General features: G+C 39.5%; 2 protein-coding genes, 1 long non-coding RNA gene and 1 pseudogene across 10 annotated transcripts in view; 1 reads left to right on the top strand and 3 right to left on the bottom strand.

Moving 5' to 3' along the window:
• The window catches only part of LOC146481745 (uncharacterized), a 155497-nt gene that overhangs the window by 65407 nt on the left and 73577 nt on the right, over positions 1-16513 (top strand). The gene's annotated exons all lie outside the window — the stretch shown is intronic.
• Positions 1-16513, bottom strand: part of LOC146481746 (uncharacterized) — a 93796-nt gene that overhangs the window by 21005 nt on the left and 56278 nt on the right. The window contains exon 1 of one of the 4 annotated variants that reach the window (XM_085107824.1): positions 11924-12804. The exons of the other annotated variants lie outside the window; for them this stretch is intronic. The gene's annotated coding sequence lies outside the window, so the exon portion shown is untranslated. Of the gene's footprint in view, positions 1-11923; positions 12805-16513 lie in introns of those variants that run through there. 4 annotated transcript variants of the gene reach the window in all.
• Positions 1-16513, bottom strand: part of LOC146481750 (uncharacterized) — a 67696-nt gene that overhangs the window by 21005 nt on the left and 30178 nt on the right. The gene's annotated exons all lie outside the window — the stretch shown is intronic.
• The window catches only part of LOC146481747 (uncharacterized), a 68022-nt pseudogene continuing 53209 nt past the window's right edge, over positions 1701-16513 (bottom strand). The window contains exon 2 of the transcript XR_014864319.1: positions 1701-8349. The product of XR_014864319.1 is annotated as an uncharacterized LOC146481747 (transcript). The remainder of the gene's footprint in view (positions 8350-16513) is intronic.

Raw genomic sequence — 16513 nt, 5'->3', positions numbered from 1 at the left:
TTTTCTGGTGCTCTTCTATCCGGATCGGACTGAGAAGGGTGGACTATTGCTTGCATTAATGGGGATGGTTCATTAAATGCCCATTTTGCAGGCATTGGAACGGTAAGTGCTCATTCAAATATATTATAGCCGTGTAGCTGTTGAAGATAAGGCCAGCCTTGCACTAAAGTGAAAGCATGATTTTCTCTACCGGCTCTGATATCTCAGTTCTGTTTATGATATATAGTCTAGGACCCGCAAATTGAAAACATAGATACCTTGTTCTTCAGCTTTTAGAATTCTCGTCTTCGCTTGTCCAGCTCAATCTAGTGCCTGTCACGACATTTTATTGACAGTGAGGATGGGATGCAACTTTGACAAACCTAGGATTCATGAAAACTCGGACTGCAACTTTTGCGCAACTTTACTGAACCAAAGGTGTCTTTCACGCAAGTCGATTAGTAATTTACTGAGACATTATCGTCTGTTGGGGGTTTCAGATACACTTTGATATGAAATATTTACTGATTTTGTTTCGTATCCTTCGCATTGTTGACGCTGGCGTACCGAGGAAAGCGTGACATACCACCTGAACGTTTCATTTTTTCGTTTGCGATAATAGGAATGAAATTAATTTTTATACGGATAAACCCATCAACAGATGAGATTTTGTTTCCGAATAACAACTTAGTTTTATTCCACCAGAAATGAAACATAAACAATAAATTCATTTTAAACTTATTAACTTGTTCTTGCGTGACCACTGCCATTGTTGAAAAAAAAAGTTATTAAAATTCCCTATGTGTTTACTTCCGTCAACGCTTGGATTTTAAATTACCCAAGCTGGATTTTTTATATATTGCAGTACATGTATAGAGCTTTCCTAAAGTATAATACTTGCTACAAATTTCGATGTACCAGGACACGATATTTGTCCGCAAAGTTTCCACATTTTCCAGTGTTAGCGAAAATACTGAAAATTGGAATCTTCGGACTTTGAAAACTGCATGTAAATAAGAATCTTCCAGCAATATTTTCATAAGACCGTATTTTTAGAAGGATGCCTAACTTAACTTCAAAAGATCGTTTTAATACGCTAAGCCGTCTTCCTTCCCGAGCGATTTAAAAATGCACCAAATCTCGCCAAAATTTAACGCCGGCTGCAACGTGATCACGGCATTTCACATTATGCCGGAATTCTCGAAAACGAAAAATCTTTGGAAAGTTTTATTGTTATTTTCGTAAATAGTTCTGTAAAGGGATTCTTCTGACAAAATATGAGGAAATCTGAAATTTCAGTTTTGACCGCGAGTTCTCGATATTCTCAGGCAGCCGCTCTTAAATTGAAGCTTAATTATCTCTGAAAAATGCATGGTTACCCCCAATTTTCTGTTTGGATGCCAAGAGCACTTGTTACGTTCTGCTTTCTCCGCATAGTTTTAAACTGCGCAAAAATATATATCGCTGTATTAGTAGGTACCACCCATAGGAAATCCGACTATCTCAAGATGCACAGAACGAATGTGCAATAACAATAGTAGGCACCGTCCTTAACTTAGAAGGGCTTTGTGCAGCTGGGTCCTGTTAAATAATTTAACTGAAGTGATTCTTTCAAATGTTTCAAACCCAAACAGGGTTCATTTATGAAGACGGTCTCATTCTGCAGTTCTGTTTCCTTGGTGATGTTGCTCTGAGACAGTTCCAAGACAAAGCAGGTATAATACACATATCATATCTTTATTTATGTTTAAAATTGATCTAATTTACTAAAGTTTAAATGATTTAACAAATTTCAGTATAACCAAGAAAAAAACAAGCTAGGATTTCTGGGCCCAGTTGTTCGAAAGGCGATTAACGCTAATCTCCGAATAAAAGTAAACCGAAGTTTGTATCTCGCTCGTTAATAATGTTTTTAAAAGCAGGTTTTTAGCTAAAGGTAAAGAAAAGTCTAAGTCAAAACTGAAGGGCAAAAATCTTTTGGAAAAATATTAATTGATTAGTGAGTAAACTCGGATCAAAATTCTCGTTAACCCAGGATTAGCTTAATCGGGCTTTGAACAACTGGGCACTGGACGTTATTTACACTGGTAGACAACCGCAAAGCATCTTTTGACTGAGCTACATGTTTTTGTTGCAGAAGCCATATTCACAAAGCCCTCTTTAGTTAAGATGTGTCCTAAGTATTGTTTTTGAACAGCAGTCTGTTGTTATTCTAAACAATACATAAGATGCATCTGAAGTTAGGAGGCCTCCGTGAATCTGTCCCAGTAATTCAGGTTATACGGAATATACATTAACTGACACATTCTTACGCTCTGAAAAATGTGTAGCCTAGTTTCCTATTTCTTTTTCGCCCTTTTGAGAAGTTTTTTTTTTAACAATTTTATTGGGCGAAATATAAAAAGAGAGCCCAAAAGGGTAAGGGCGCTAACGGGCCACGAGGTCCCATAGAAGACGCGCCCACTTGGAACTGAAAAAGTTCAATTATATGACATTGATAATTAAAGTTAAAATATGTATAAATACAAATATATACATCAAAAAATTATAAAGGATTTAAGTGCCGTGGCGATGGGCAAACACGAGGAATGAACTAAGTGCAGAACGTGTCGGCATCGCGGATTATAAAAAATGGGACGAAATACCTCACCAAATCCCCCCCCCCCCTCCCCCCCAAAACCTCATACCTTCAAAGTAATTTCTCAAACCTTTACGAGTCTAATATGTTGTTCACTATTTTGTAAGCTTTAACTGACACGAAGTGTTCGGACGTTGAAATTTTTAGAATCAAAATGGATACTAAATTCCCTTTTGCAATTGCAATACTCTATTTTCAAAGTGAACAAATCAGCAAGAACTTATCCGTGGATTCAATGCCGGTCAGTTTCCATACATTTCTAAGACTATGCTGGTTCTTAATTCCGTCCCAATGAAACTGAAATAACAATTACTTGCTTTCTATCGTAATATTTAATATGAAATAATGCACCAGCTGTCCACACACAAAAAAAAATCCCAAGCCCCTTCACCACATCTAGACAACTTCCCCTGAATATGATATGGTGCCTCTTTTCAGTCCAGAACACGGCTAAATAATTTCAAATGCAAACGGTCCTCGTAATTAAGCAGAATGTTATTAAAACATCTAACGGATGTTTTCCTGTAGAACTTAACTTGTTAAATTATCTATTGAACCATTATCATTACCCCACACTATCTAGTATGTACCTGATATTTACAAAGTTACGGATGCTACAAGGACTTTACCAGTCGGTATACAAAACTGAATCGTCTCAAAGCAATTTCAGGACTTGGCAGTAAAGCGTCCATCCAGGAGCAATTTTTATTGTTGTTGTTGTTTTTATTTTTCCTATACGACAACAGCACTAAACTGTTTCACGCTTTTACATAGTAGAGAACTTAAGCGGCGGCCGCGGCAATGTCATCGAAAGCGTCACCTGAAAATATAACTTTATTCCATGTGTGCTATGTTGCAATTATTTCAACTCGTTTAACTTCTATATAAACGGAAAACTATACACAGGAACCAAATTGGTCGGAGTGGCGTTCAGTTTAAGAAAGAGAATGAAACATTCACCTTTAGTGTGTTCACGTTCTCCACGAAACCTTGCATTTGGTCATTTCATGCTTTTGTTTTGCAGAGGATCGCAACGAAATGCACCAAAACTTAACGCGCGCCTACGGAGCGATTGTTTTTCCTCATTAAACTTTTTGCTTTGCGGCGTTGTCGCTACCGTCGCCGTCGTCATTAATTGCTTAAGTTCTCAATAGCGCAAGTAAAATGCTGAAATCATAACCCGAGCGGGAAAATTAAATGCCCGGGAAGTTTATTTTCTGTCTCGTGGTCCCGTGCGTTTAATTTCCGCGCTGTTCTCTTTCTGTTTCCATCCTATCACTCTCCATCTGAGAGCCTGGAAGAGACTATACGACAACCGTAAATAACAATGAGTGCCCGTCAGTTTGGTAACCCTACATTATAAACTACTTAATTTAAGTACTTATACTAAAAATGTTCTTATGATATAGCTCATCGTTTCTTTACGTCAGAATGTTCTTCACTGTAAATCCTCTTTCTGATCATCAGTGCCTTTTCGTCGCATTTTTTTGCTTCACTGTACTGTCCAAGCTTCCTGTAATCAACAGCCAAACTGTGATAACTTGCTGCTACCCGACGATGTTCTTCACCGTAAATCTTCTTTCTGATCATCAGTGCCTTTTCGTCGCATTCTTTTGCTTCGTTGTGCTGTCCAAGCTTCCTGTAATCATAGGCTAAATTGTAATAACTTGCTGCTACCTCAGGATGTTCCTCACCGTAAATCTTCTTTCTCATCATCAGGGCCTTTTCGTCGCATTCTTTAGCTTCATTGTACTGTTCAAGCTTCCTGTAATCATAGGCTAAATTGTAATAACTTGCTGCTACCCCAGGATGTTCCTCACCGTAAATCTTCTTTCTCATCATCAGGGCCTTTTCGTCGCATTCTTTAGCTTCATTGTACTGTCCAAGCTTCCTATAGTCATAGGCTAAATTGTAATAACTTGCTGCTACCTCAGAATGTTCCTCACCGTAAATCTTCTTTCTGATTATCAGTGCCTTTTCGTCGCATTCTTTTGCTTCGTTGTGCTGTCCAAGCCGCGTGTAATCAACAGCCAAGTAGTAGTAACTTGCTGCTGCCTCAGGATGTTCCTCACCGTAAATCTTCTTTCTCATCATCAGGGCCTTTTCGTCGCATTCTTTAGCTTCATTGTACTGTTCAAGCTTCCTATAATCATAGGCTAAATTGTAATAACTTGCTGCTACCTCAGGATGTTCCTCACCGTAAATCTTCTTTCTGATTATCAGTGCCTTTTCGTCGCATTCTTTTGCTTCGTTGTGCTGTCCAAGCCGCGTGTAATCAAGAGCCAAGTTGTAGTAACTTGCTGCTACCTCAGGATGTTCCTCACCGTAAATCTTCTTTCTGATTATCAGTGCCTTTTCGTCGCATTCTTTTGCTTCGTTGTGCTGTCCAAGCCGCGTGTAATCAAGAGCCAAGTTGTAGTAACTTGCTGCTACCTCAGGATGTTCCTCACCGTAAATCTTCTTTCTCATCATCAGGGCCTTTTCGTCGCATTCTTTAGCTTCATTGTACTGTCCAAGCTCCCTGTAATCATAGGCTAAATTGTAATAACTTGCTGCTTCCTCAGGAAGTTCCTCACCGTAAATCTTCTTTCTCATCATCAGTGCTTCTGCGTCGCATTCTTTTGCTTCATTGTGCTGTGCAAGCTTTTCATAATCTACACCCAAGCTGTGACAACTTTTTCCTTTTTTATGACGTTCCTTATTGTTTGTTGTTTCGTCACCGTACGTCTTGTTCGCAAAGAACAAATTCCTTCCATTACATTCGCTTGCGTCATTTTGGTGTACATTCGACAGGTAACCATAGCGCAAGCTGTAAAAACTATTTTCTTGATCGGAAATCTTTCTAATCATTAGCGCCATTTCGGTGCATTCGTTTGCTTCAGTAGGCTGTCCAAGTTCACTGTAATCAATACCCAGGCTGACATAACTTGTCGCTACATCAGGATGTTTTTCTCCGTAAGTCATTTTTCTGATTTTCAGTGCCGCTTCGTCGCATTCTTTTGCTTCCTTGTACTTTTTAAGCCACCTGTTAGCTGAAGCCAAGTTGTGGTAAATGGTTGCAATATCCGGATGTTCTTCATCGTAGATTTCTCTTCCAATAATCAGTGCTTTTTCGTAGTATTCTTTTGCCTTCTTGTGTTGTCTTGCGTCACTGTAAAGAAGACCTAAGTTGCTGTAGCCTGCCGCTAAATCAATGTGTTTCTCACCGTACATTTCCCTTGCGATGGAGATTGCCTTCTCATAATATTCTTTCGCTTGATTCTTCTTGTTGAGGCCGCTGTTAAGAAGACGAAGGCTGTTATAACTTGATCCTACATCAGCGTGTTTCTCACCATAAATATTCCTCCTAATAAAAAGTGCTTTTTCATGGTATTTTTTGGCTCGCTCGAACTTTTGAAGCTCAATATAAAGATTTCCCAAGGTGCTGTAAATTCCTGCCACGTCGGCATGTTCTTCACCGTGAATTGCCTTAAAAATCCTCATGGCTTCTTCATAGTTTGATATTGCCAACATTCTCTTGCATTGCTCCTCCAACACTTTCCCGCGCACGCAGAGAACCTCTGCTTTTAATAAATCACCTTCCCGCGTGCTTGTTATGCTCTTAAAGGACTGAAAGGCGGATTTGGAAAATTTAATTGCATCTGATGGTTTACCGACGTCACAACAAACACGTGCAGTTGCGCAAAGCCATGATACAACATTGCCGGGAGTGACAGAGTGTGTTAATTCCTTCACGAAGACATCTTTTACTGCAGCATCGGTGGCAAGGATTTCATGAAGCACTTTGCAGTGTGAGGTAATAGTGCGTAACTTTGTACAGGCGTACTTACTCTCTCTTGAAAGCTTTCGCTCCACCTCAATTAGTGAGTAAAATGTTTTCATTGCCGCAGATATACAATGTACTTTCTCCGAGAGAAGAAAAGCAGACATTGAAGTTGTCGTGAGCACTTCATGGACAATGTTATGCAATTTCAAATAGCAGGGTGCCTCATCTTCACTCTTTAGAGAATTTATCAGAGAAGATTTTAAAATCTTTGCCCTTATTAACTCGTCCGTTTTTCCCGTTGTACGGGCCTTTACAAAGTCAACGGCGGCTTCGATTGGGAGTGGATCATTTGCACACAGTGAAAAAAAGCAAAATGTTTGACGAAGAACTTCTTCGCTTTCCGATACCCTGTTTATTGCTATTTTAATGGCAGTGGTTATTGATCTGGAGTAAGCCAAATTTTCTGCCGCAAGAGGTAGTTCTGTTTCTTGGCGCTTTCCATGATTCAACGTTTCCAGGTAGTTTACCCAGCCGTAGTTTGGAGAGCCATTGCTGACAACTGTCTGTACGTAAAATGCAGCAGCTGCTAAGGCAAGTGGCTGATACTCAAGAACCTTGGCAACTTTTTCAATCTCTTTGTGATTTGAAATATTTGAATTTTTCATTAGTAACTCTATTGCCTCATTTTCTTTCATCCCTTTATCAAGTGACTCATGGATCGTGTAGGGAGCATTAAAGGGGATGGAGCTGGTGTCTTGAGTTGTAATTAGCACCTGACCGTGGCCCCATTCGTCACTGGCAGTCGGAGGCAGATTGCTGCGAACCAAGGACAAATTAACAACGTTGTCAGCAATCATTAGCCACTTGGAAAACTGTGTCATCTTTGGCAAAATCAAACGCTTCAGGTGCTGAATTTTTTCTGTTGCACTGACTTCTTTCAGGGTGGCCAGGTTGGTTAAGGTGTATTCTGTCACTCCCAGCTTTTTTGCCAGATCCATGTACGAGTCAACAAGTGTTTCCAGGGTTTCAGCGTTCAGTGTGAGAACAAACGTTATACCCTCACTTTCTTGAGGTCTTTTGTCGAAAAATTATTTTCCAATTTGTCGAGCGATCTGACTTTTGCCACAACCAGGAATTCCAGACAAATAGATAGTGCTGACACCTCCTTCACTCCTTTCTTCAAGTTCTTGCATTTTGGTCATGATGTTCGTGACCTCATTTGATCGTCTGATTATTTTATGGGATGGCTTGAATGCGAGATTGCAGAAAGACTCTACTCTGGAACTGACCTCCTGTGTAAGGGCTTCAACTTGAGCTTCTTTTGTTTGCAGGTCTGATGTAAGACTTTCAACTCGTTCTTCTTTCTTCTGTATTGTGTCTTGAGCCACTTGTAAATCAGAATTTGCTTGTGTCAAGTCCACTTGTAGCTTGTCAGCCTGCATCTTCAATTTATTAACCTCTGCCGTGGGGAAGCTCACCTGGTTTTTAACTGCCTCGATGTCAGCGATGGAAAGATTTAAAGAGTTGAACGCAGCTATCACTTTTCCCACGCTGTTCTGGAACTCAGTATCGTTGAGTCTAGCTTCACATATGTGTGCAACATCGTTACGGATTTGACGGAGATCATCAACATCTTTTTTGACCGCCAGACTAAGGGTGTTACCAATGCTATCTGAGTACAGGATCGCAAAGAACAGACAGCTACAATCCCACTCTACTGTGTTGCCATTTTTTATTGTTGCCAGATATCGAGCATTCCTAGTGTGACTTCTTGAAGATTCTTTGTTGAAGATGTCTCGGCCATTCTGTGGTGTGTCTTTCCATTCTCCAACCGGAGTTGTCTTGTAAAGGAAATCCCATTCTTGTTTGAAGATTTTCCGTAGTCCTTCCGGAACTAAGTTGAAGGCGATGTAGCACAGTCGAAAATAGTTCAGTTGTTCTGCAGTGTATTCCATCGGAGAAATTTCTATAGTTGAAGCATTATATTTTGTGAGTCTTAGGGTGCGTTTTTTTGGGAGAATCCAAACACGGATTTGTAATCTCAGATCATTCGAATGATCTGAGATAAGAAAAATTCAATAGTTTTCTTAGCCTTGGTAAAACTTAAAATGTTTTTGCTTTCAAAATTATAAAAATTGAATTTTTGATAAGGAATTTTTTGCAATAGTTTTTCCTGTCCGATCTTAGTGCTTCATCCAGTCACAGGCAGGACTCAAAAGCTTTTACTGAAGAACATTTGTATTATACGACACCCAGCCAATAGTACATCAACAACTCAATTTCACTGATGTAAGCTCAGCAAATGGAGGAAATTCTAAAGATATTAAATTTCGCGCCTTTACAAAGTGAAGCGCATTTCATATTCAAACGAACAGCAGACTGGTGTTATGAGTGGTGAAACTGCTTTTTGCTTAGATACGCTTTGATTCGTTCAGCCTTGATATTAAGATATCAATTCGTCTAACTATTCAAAAGTCCTTTTATTAAAGTCTTTCTCTGATAGTTGTGAGAAATTGCTACTTTCGATTTGATGACGCAGTGTTCTTATTTGTCTTTAATTAACGTTGTATCGATCGATATTGTACAGTAAAATTTGAATATTGATAATCCCAGGAAGAAAAGTTTAAATGATTTAGTAAACATGTTACTTACTTAACTGAACAGGCAGTGAACTGCGAGACCGAAGTTTTTATATCAGAAGTGCGAACCTGCAATAATATAATAAAGGAAAGGTAAGATTGTTGATACAGGGTTTATTCCAAACTTAAATTATGATCTTTTTATCTAATGCCATTCGAATTAACCTTACTAAACTAAAGTTAATTCGAAGCTCGCGTTTGCAAGTACATTACTGTAGTTGTCATGTGTGGTGATAAAAACATTTGGAAACATGTGATCAATTCAAACTGCCGGTGACAATATTAACTAAGGCATATTAACAAAGGCAGTATATATGAAGGCAGCCTCAACACCCGCGAGTTTGTCTAACACTGGCTGTGTTGTGTGACATAGGAAATACTTCAAGCAAAACGTACACTGTCGAGTCTAATAAAGGAAACAATAGTTTAAAGCAAACACAACTCTAAATTTATGCTAGAATAACATTGAAATGACTCGCAATAGATTAAGCGTCATGGAATAAATGTGATGGTATACAGTCAAACCTGTATATAACGGTCACCCTTGGGAAATGGCTAGGTGACCGTTATATAGAGGGTGACCGCTGTACACAGGTTTCCTTTAAACTCCCCCAGAAGTCAACAAATAGCATTTTTATTTGCAAATAATCACTCAATTTACGTTTAATTGACAATAACGAGTAACAGCAACTCAATAATCACGTTAAAAAAAGGTCGATAAAATGTCCGTGGTGTACTTTTGGGGAGGTGCAGTAAAGTCTACTGGAAGCTAATGAACAACGTTTTTAAGTGGAAAATCACTCAATTTACATTTATTGACAACAATTTTAAACAGAAACGCAATAAATACGACAAAATTGCCCATAAAACGTCCGTGGTGTACTTTAAGGGAGATGCAGTGTACTTTCAGTGATCAACTTGATATGACGAAAGTGAAAACAGTGTGGTACGGTTTTGTTGTTTGTTACGGCACTTTCAATGTTAGCTGCCGCAAGCATGTGTCGAACGTAGGCGATGACATGTATTAGTAGTTGTGTTTAGTACTAATATATATATTTTTTTGTGAGACCCCTGCCTTGGTGGCTACTATTTAACGAGCTAATGAATAAAGCTTGTCATTATTCGTTAATCGTAACCCAATTTCGTGACCGTTATATACAGGTAGAAGATAATGAAATTGTGCATTCAGGAAGTCTAAAGGGTGACCGCGTCCGTTATATACAGGTGACCGCTATATGCAGGTCAACTTTACAGTAAATATAAGGGACGATTTTTGGGAAGTTGTTCAGTGACCGTTATACACAGGGTGACCGCTATATACAGGGCCGTTATATACAGGTTTGACTGTATTTTTAAAAATATACCCCAACCTTTATTCCATTGCGCATATGTCACACATTGACATTCAAATCCTAGCAGTATGCAGGATATTTGTTTCATGAACCTACAATCCTGGCCAGAACTTTCGAGACACTTGGCTTTTTTAACTTAAAAACATGAAAATTCTTTTCTTCCCTCCCTCCCACCCCCCTCCTCCCCCACCTTAACAATGTTGAGAGTCAGGAGTCAGACATGGCTCGAAAATCTTGTACATTTTATCAACTTTAACATTTTTTTTTTGGGGGGGGGGGGGGGGGGCGGGGAAATGAGTTTCTAAGATTCTCTTTGGGACCTTAAGCTATCGTTAGTTGTGTTATTTCGTAACAAAACTTGTAAAAAACGCCAAGTGTCCCGAAACCAATTGGCCAGGATTGAAACGTAATTAAATTATAGGGAATGTGAGAAAACTGATTATACAAGTTGGTCAATAATTTGCCCTCGTTCTTACTTTACACGTTCCTTTTTATCATAAACCAATATGGCACAAACTGTTAGAGTACGTATATCTGTTCTCTGCGCTTTGGCCCTAAATTGTTCAGATCACGGTTCTCACTCCAAATCTTCAAAATAAACGCAAGAGAGCAAATCAAAGGAACTAATGTTCTCTTCATGATAGAATGACTTTTAATCAGTTAAGCAGACAAAAGGCTTCCTATGGCCTGAGGCATGTTAGCAAACGAAACATGCAAAAATGTTTACCAAACGACTTTGACAATTTCATCTGACGTTAAACAGTTTTAGAAATAATGGTTTATGAAGTAAAACTTCTTTTACAGGAGTCTTTGAGTCGACTGAAGCCCTCCCGGCTGACGTCTGCGGACAGGAAGTTTATAGAATTTGCAAATGAGTACATTTTTTCCCAAACCAATCCAGATGAGCACGAGTGAAGTCCACTCTATCATAGACAAACGATCTTTCTAAGGAACTTACATACAAACATTCTATCGATTAACGATCTTCCTAACCGTAAAAATGTCCTGGAAATTTCTTGTACACATTAAACTGTTTATTTTGCTTTCTGCGTGAATGACGCACAAATTGCTTATGTTTAAACAATCCTTTATGACATGGTCTTAATAAATTAACTCTATATGTTTCATCCAGCTTAGTGGACTTAAGAGATGGCCTTACATAGATTTACAACAATACGATTTATACTCACTTCAAATCGTTGGGAATGGCTTGTCCTTAGTTGTCCTTTCTGCCTTTAAGTTCTCCACTGCAAAGCACACAAGGATGAAAGGAAAGCGAAAACATCGCAGTTATACCCTTATTTTGTATCAGTTTACCTCATTTTGAGAGGAATTAATATAATAAGAAGTCTAATGTACTTTTCATGCAATTAAGGCTAGTCAACGGCACCGTCTTATCCTAAAGAACAACAGTTTTATTGCAATAAGAAATCTCAAAGATCAAGCCAGGTGAATGCATAATTAGCTGACGCATATTTTTTTGTCGAAAGCTCACTGGTTCCATTAATAATCTACTAACTTTCAATTTTGTTGTTTCTTAGCTACTTACATTGTTGGAGAAGTTCTTAGATTCGAGATTGATCTTCAGTATATCAAGTTCTCTTCCATTGCTGTTGATCACAATTCTGTGCTGAGCGAAAGGACAAATGAAAGTGAAAGCATACGAGACAATAGTTTATTAGTCTTACTTCACTGAATATATGCACGTAACTAGTGATTGGTTACTGATGCCTGCGTCTGGCTAGCTGATAAATGCAATGATTAATTACCTCAAACTTGGAGAGCCATGTCGTATTCATCGCCATGAGCACTGGAAATGGATCATGCAAACGTTGGAAACAGGTCACGCTAGTGATGTGATCATCAGTTCATTTTTGATTTCATGGCAGCATTTACATGTTAACTGTAGGATTGATTGAAAATACTCATAAAATAATGTTGTGAATTTAGTCGATTAACAAACGGTGAACGGAAAGTTCGTAGGTGATGCGTGACACTTGAAAATGTTTATCTGATTGGATTGATATTAAAATAAATACCAAAAGTGTTATGGTTAAAAAAAAAAAAAAAAAAAGCACTTACGTTTCCGATATATAACCATTTTCCAGTGAATTTAGTGCCTGGTTAAGAGAAACTGTGGTGCCTCATCAATAGTCTCTTTCATGAAAGATGTTTTTGTGAAAATTGAACCACCGTAACAAAATAGAAGCACCAGATCCTGTACAGTCAGTGGTTCTCTTACGAACCACTAAAATAGAAAAGCAAGGCTGATTTCACAGCATTCGAACGTCTGACAATTTCATGGTATGGCTTGAATGCGATATTGCAGAAAGGCCCGTTTCTAGAACTGACCTCCTTATATTGAAGGGCTTCCACTTTTGCTTCTTTTGTATGAATTGTGTCCTTAGCAATCTTTAAATCAAAACGTAAGGTGGCCCTGAATCCCTCCCTACCCTACCTTTTTTTTTAACTTTGGAAAACATTGCGTCCTCACATAACGATTACAACAGGATCACTTGAACGTCTGATCTGCGCTATTTAATCTGGAACTGACTTCCTATACTTTGCAACCTTAAAATTAAAGGTGGATCTGAATCCTTCCCTACAGTTTCGTAAAATTTGCAAAACGTTGTGTCTTGACATGTTGTTTACAATTCGAAAGTAAAATATGGGAATCACCGTGCTCGTTTGATAGCTATAATCACTTAACGCTAAAATTAGGGCAGTTTTGAACAGGTTCTGTTGTTGCTATGGTACGCTGCTCAGGGACGGCGTAGCCGGGGGAGGGGGGCTGGAGGCCCCTACCCCCCCCCCCCCCCCACACACACACACACTTTTCGCGAAGACGACATTTTATTTTGTCTCACTATGGGGTACGTATGAAGAATAATTGAGAAAGAAAATGCTACCAAGAAAACAACGCGCCCCATCACGTTATGAAGTGGGCACTAGTGAGCCATAACATCACTTGGCCCCCAGACCGAAATCCATATAAAGCCTACTTCTCTAAAACGGACATCTCTATAATACGGACACTTATTCCTGTCCCTTGGTGTCCGTAATAAAGACATTCGACGGTATTATATTGACAGTATTCGTTTTGTGGGGAGAAAATACGTGTTGATTCGTAAAATAGACAATATGCCCTTGTCGATGTGCTAGATTTAAATTTATTAACGTATTGTTGATTTCCGCTTTCCTTTGTACTAATACTGTAAGAACCGAGTGGATGTTGATCTTGAACCAAATGGAATTGAAATCAACCTTACAATTAAGATTGCCTTATCCTTTTATTTTGCATTGGCCATGGTCAGTCATTAAATGGAGTTGATCGCTTTCTTCAGTGTCGTTACCTGTCTTCTTTATAGTGTATTGACATTGCAACAAGAAATTAGCCGTCAGTGAATGTGCACCAAGATGGCAGCCGCGCTCAGTAATTTTTGTTTGGGCGCATTTGTAAAATGAAAAAAGTTACCAGCCTCGCTCCCAGGCCTCAAGGTGCTTATCAAAGTTAGGATCTTATCTATTGAGATTTGGGGCCGAGCGCGTCCTGGGCGCTTCTTCCCGATCAACTCAACGGGTAAAGTCTCCTTCGCAGCTGTCATTTGGGCTTGTCACAGGGCGCGTTGCGTGACCGGCCGAAAATACGGCTGCAAAGGAGATTACTCAACGGGTGACGTAACATTTGACCGCGTGCCACGGATGACTGAGGACGAGCCTCTGAGAAGTCACGACAACAGTTCAACACGCGCTGATAAATACGCTACCTCCAGGACTCAGTTCAGGTTGAAGGTTTAGCGCGATTGGAAACTGATATAAGCATCACTTAAGGTGGCTTACTATAGTTTTCAGTAGATAAACAAAATATCATTCCACTGCGAAGGAAACAGCAAGGAGGAACTTTTTTTGGTGTTGTTTGTTACTACAACAGTGAGAAAAGATGATTTTCATCTCAAAACGATTTTGACAAGCTCTAAAACAACAAAAAAAGCAGGCCGAATTCTTGGAGAAGGACTGCCACCTCCAAAACTAGCCGTACGACCCTAGCTCAAAATTTCAGGATTTGAAGAGTAGACATGGATAAACATTTCTGCAAAAGAAAAAAATCCGTAAGACAGAATTTTCACCACAAAGGAAAATGCCGAGATTTAGTCATATTTTAACTAAAATTAATAAAAATCTGTCTTACAGATTTCTACAAAAAACTGCCTGAGGTTAATACTTGGTGAGTTTTGCCAGTTCTCAAAATTTGGGCATGGGTTGCAGGACTACTTTTTGAGAATTTGGCGCCTAAAAGTCTCTTTTTGCGACCTCAATGGAAGTTGATCACGCATGCGCTAATTTTGGGGAAAACCCTCACGCGCGACAGCAGCGAAATCACCGCGAGCTCTTCAGGGGACGAGAATGATCATTCTGCGAACTCATGTGAAACCAGGCAAGTGAACTTTGCAAGAGCTGACTTTGGGTATGTTTTATGGGGCCCAGCAAGCGATTGAAACAGCTGCTACCTACATTTTACAGTCAATTACTCAACGTTTCTCAGGAATCGCACTGCACTGCGCTAGCACGATAAACTTCGTTCACGGGGCAAAACAATCTTTTTCGAAAGCCTAGACTCCAACATCTGTTAAAGGGAAGCCCAGTTATGACTCTTCGGCCGGCGGAACAACCGTTCACAAGCAATTTACCGCCATGTTTGTTTTGGGGTTTACCTTGAGAGCTCGCGTGATTTCTACTCGTGCGGGGCTTACGTGCCGGTACGCGCGCGCGCGATGTTTATTTTGTCAAAAATGCTGTAGTAAGCCACCTTAACATGAATGAGTTAGTCAATTTGCAAAGACTATCCAATTAAAATGGCTATACTTTTATAGAGAATGAAAGTAAGGCCACTTCACAATTCTGCATTATGCATAATGGATATGTGTGAAGTAACATAATGTATAACGGAATATCGTGCATGACGCCATACGTGCATTGCCGCATTAGAAATGATGAATTATGCACTGATGCTACATAATGCATTAGGTATAAAGTTGCATAAAGGCTGGTTTTCTCTAGGACATAAGCATAAAGATAAGCAAGTGAGAACACTAGCTACATAAGCATAAGGACAGACGCACGCGCAGAAACTGACCATTTCTTCAGTTGACGGATTTCTCGATACCGGCTCTTCTCAATGTTAGGCAAGATGGCGGACGAAACGGTTGACTGCCTTGTACTTGTGCTTTTGGCGTCTGTTCTCACTTGAGAAAACGGCGACGTAACATGACATAAGGATAAGTACACGTTCATTCTTCTTGTGCTTATGCTTAAGCTTATGCCGCAGGTGTTCTCACTTGCTTAAGCGGCGTTTGAGCTTCTGCTTCTGCTTCTGCTTATTCTTATGTCGTGATGAAAACCAGCCTTAATGCAGCATTTTACGTTGCAGTAGTATGCATGATATATTATGCACCATGCTGCGTGATGCATCATGTTTGAAGTTGCATAATGCACATTGTTCATGATGCCACTCGTTATAATTGCCGCATTGTACAAATAATTGTGCACAATGCTGCATTATGCATGACGCGTTATGTCAAGGCTGCTGCCTAACAGGAGCCCGGTAACCTGGGGCACCCAAGAAAATGCTCTGGGCGCGTAAATGTTTTGCAGCAGCACCTAACACTTTACATGTTGGGCTCCTAACTTCTCGGCTTTTGGTCTTGTGGGCTCCTAGCACAATGCTACTTTATCCTAATTATGTCATGGTTTGAGAAAAAAATAAAAAATAATTATGAACCTGGAGGGGGATTCACAAAGCCCTCGTAAGTCAAGATGTATACTAAGTATTGTTTCTGAACAACAGACTATTTTCATGTCAACACCTGAGGCAATTGTTATCAAACGAGGCTTTGGATTCATTTTAAGGACAGGGCCTACTAATAGAGAAGTATTTTTGTGCGGTTTATGACTATGTGGGAAAAGCAGATCTTAGTATGTGCTATTGGAATCCAAAAAGAAAATTCGGGGTAACCACGCATTTTTCCGAGATAATTAAGCAACAATATATCATTCTAAAAAGCGCCAAAATATAGAGCAATGTATGGCAGTTTTTCCTGAATGAAGCTTACTTATCTCTAAAAAAAAGCATGGTGACCCC

Source organism: Pavona decussata, unplaced genomic scaffold (assembly GCF_977016875.1).
Source record: "Pavona decussata unplaced genomic scaffold, jaPavDecu1.1 SCAFFOLD_48, whole genome shotgun sequence".
Classification (NCBI taxonomy): Eukaryota; Metazoa; Cnidaria; class Anthozoa; order Scleractinia; family Agariciidae; genus Pavona; species Pavona decussata.
Note: the sequence above shows the minus strand (reverse complement) of the source record. Positions and strands in the feature narration are given on the sequence as shown.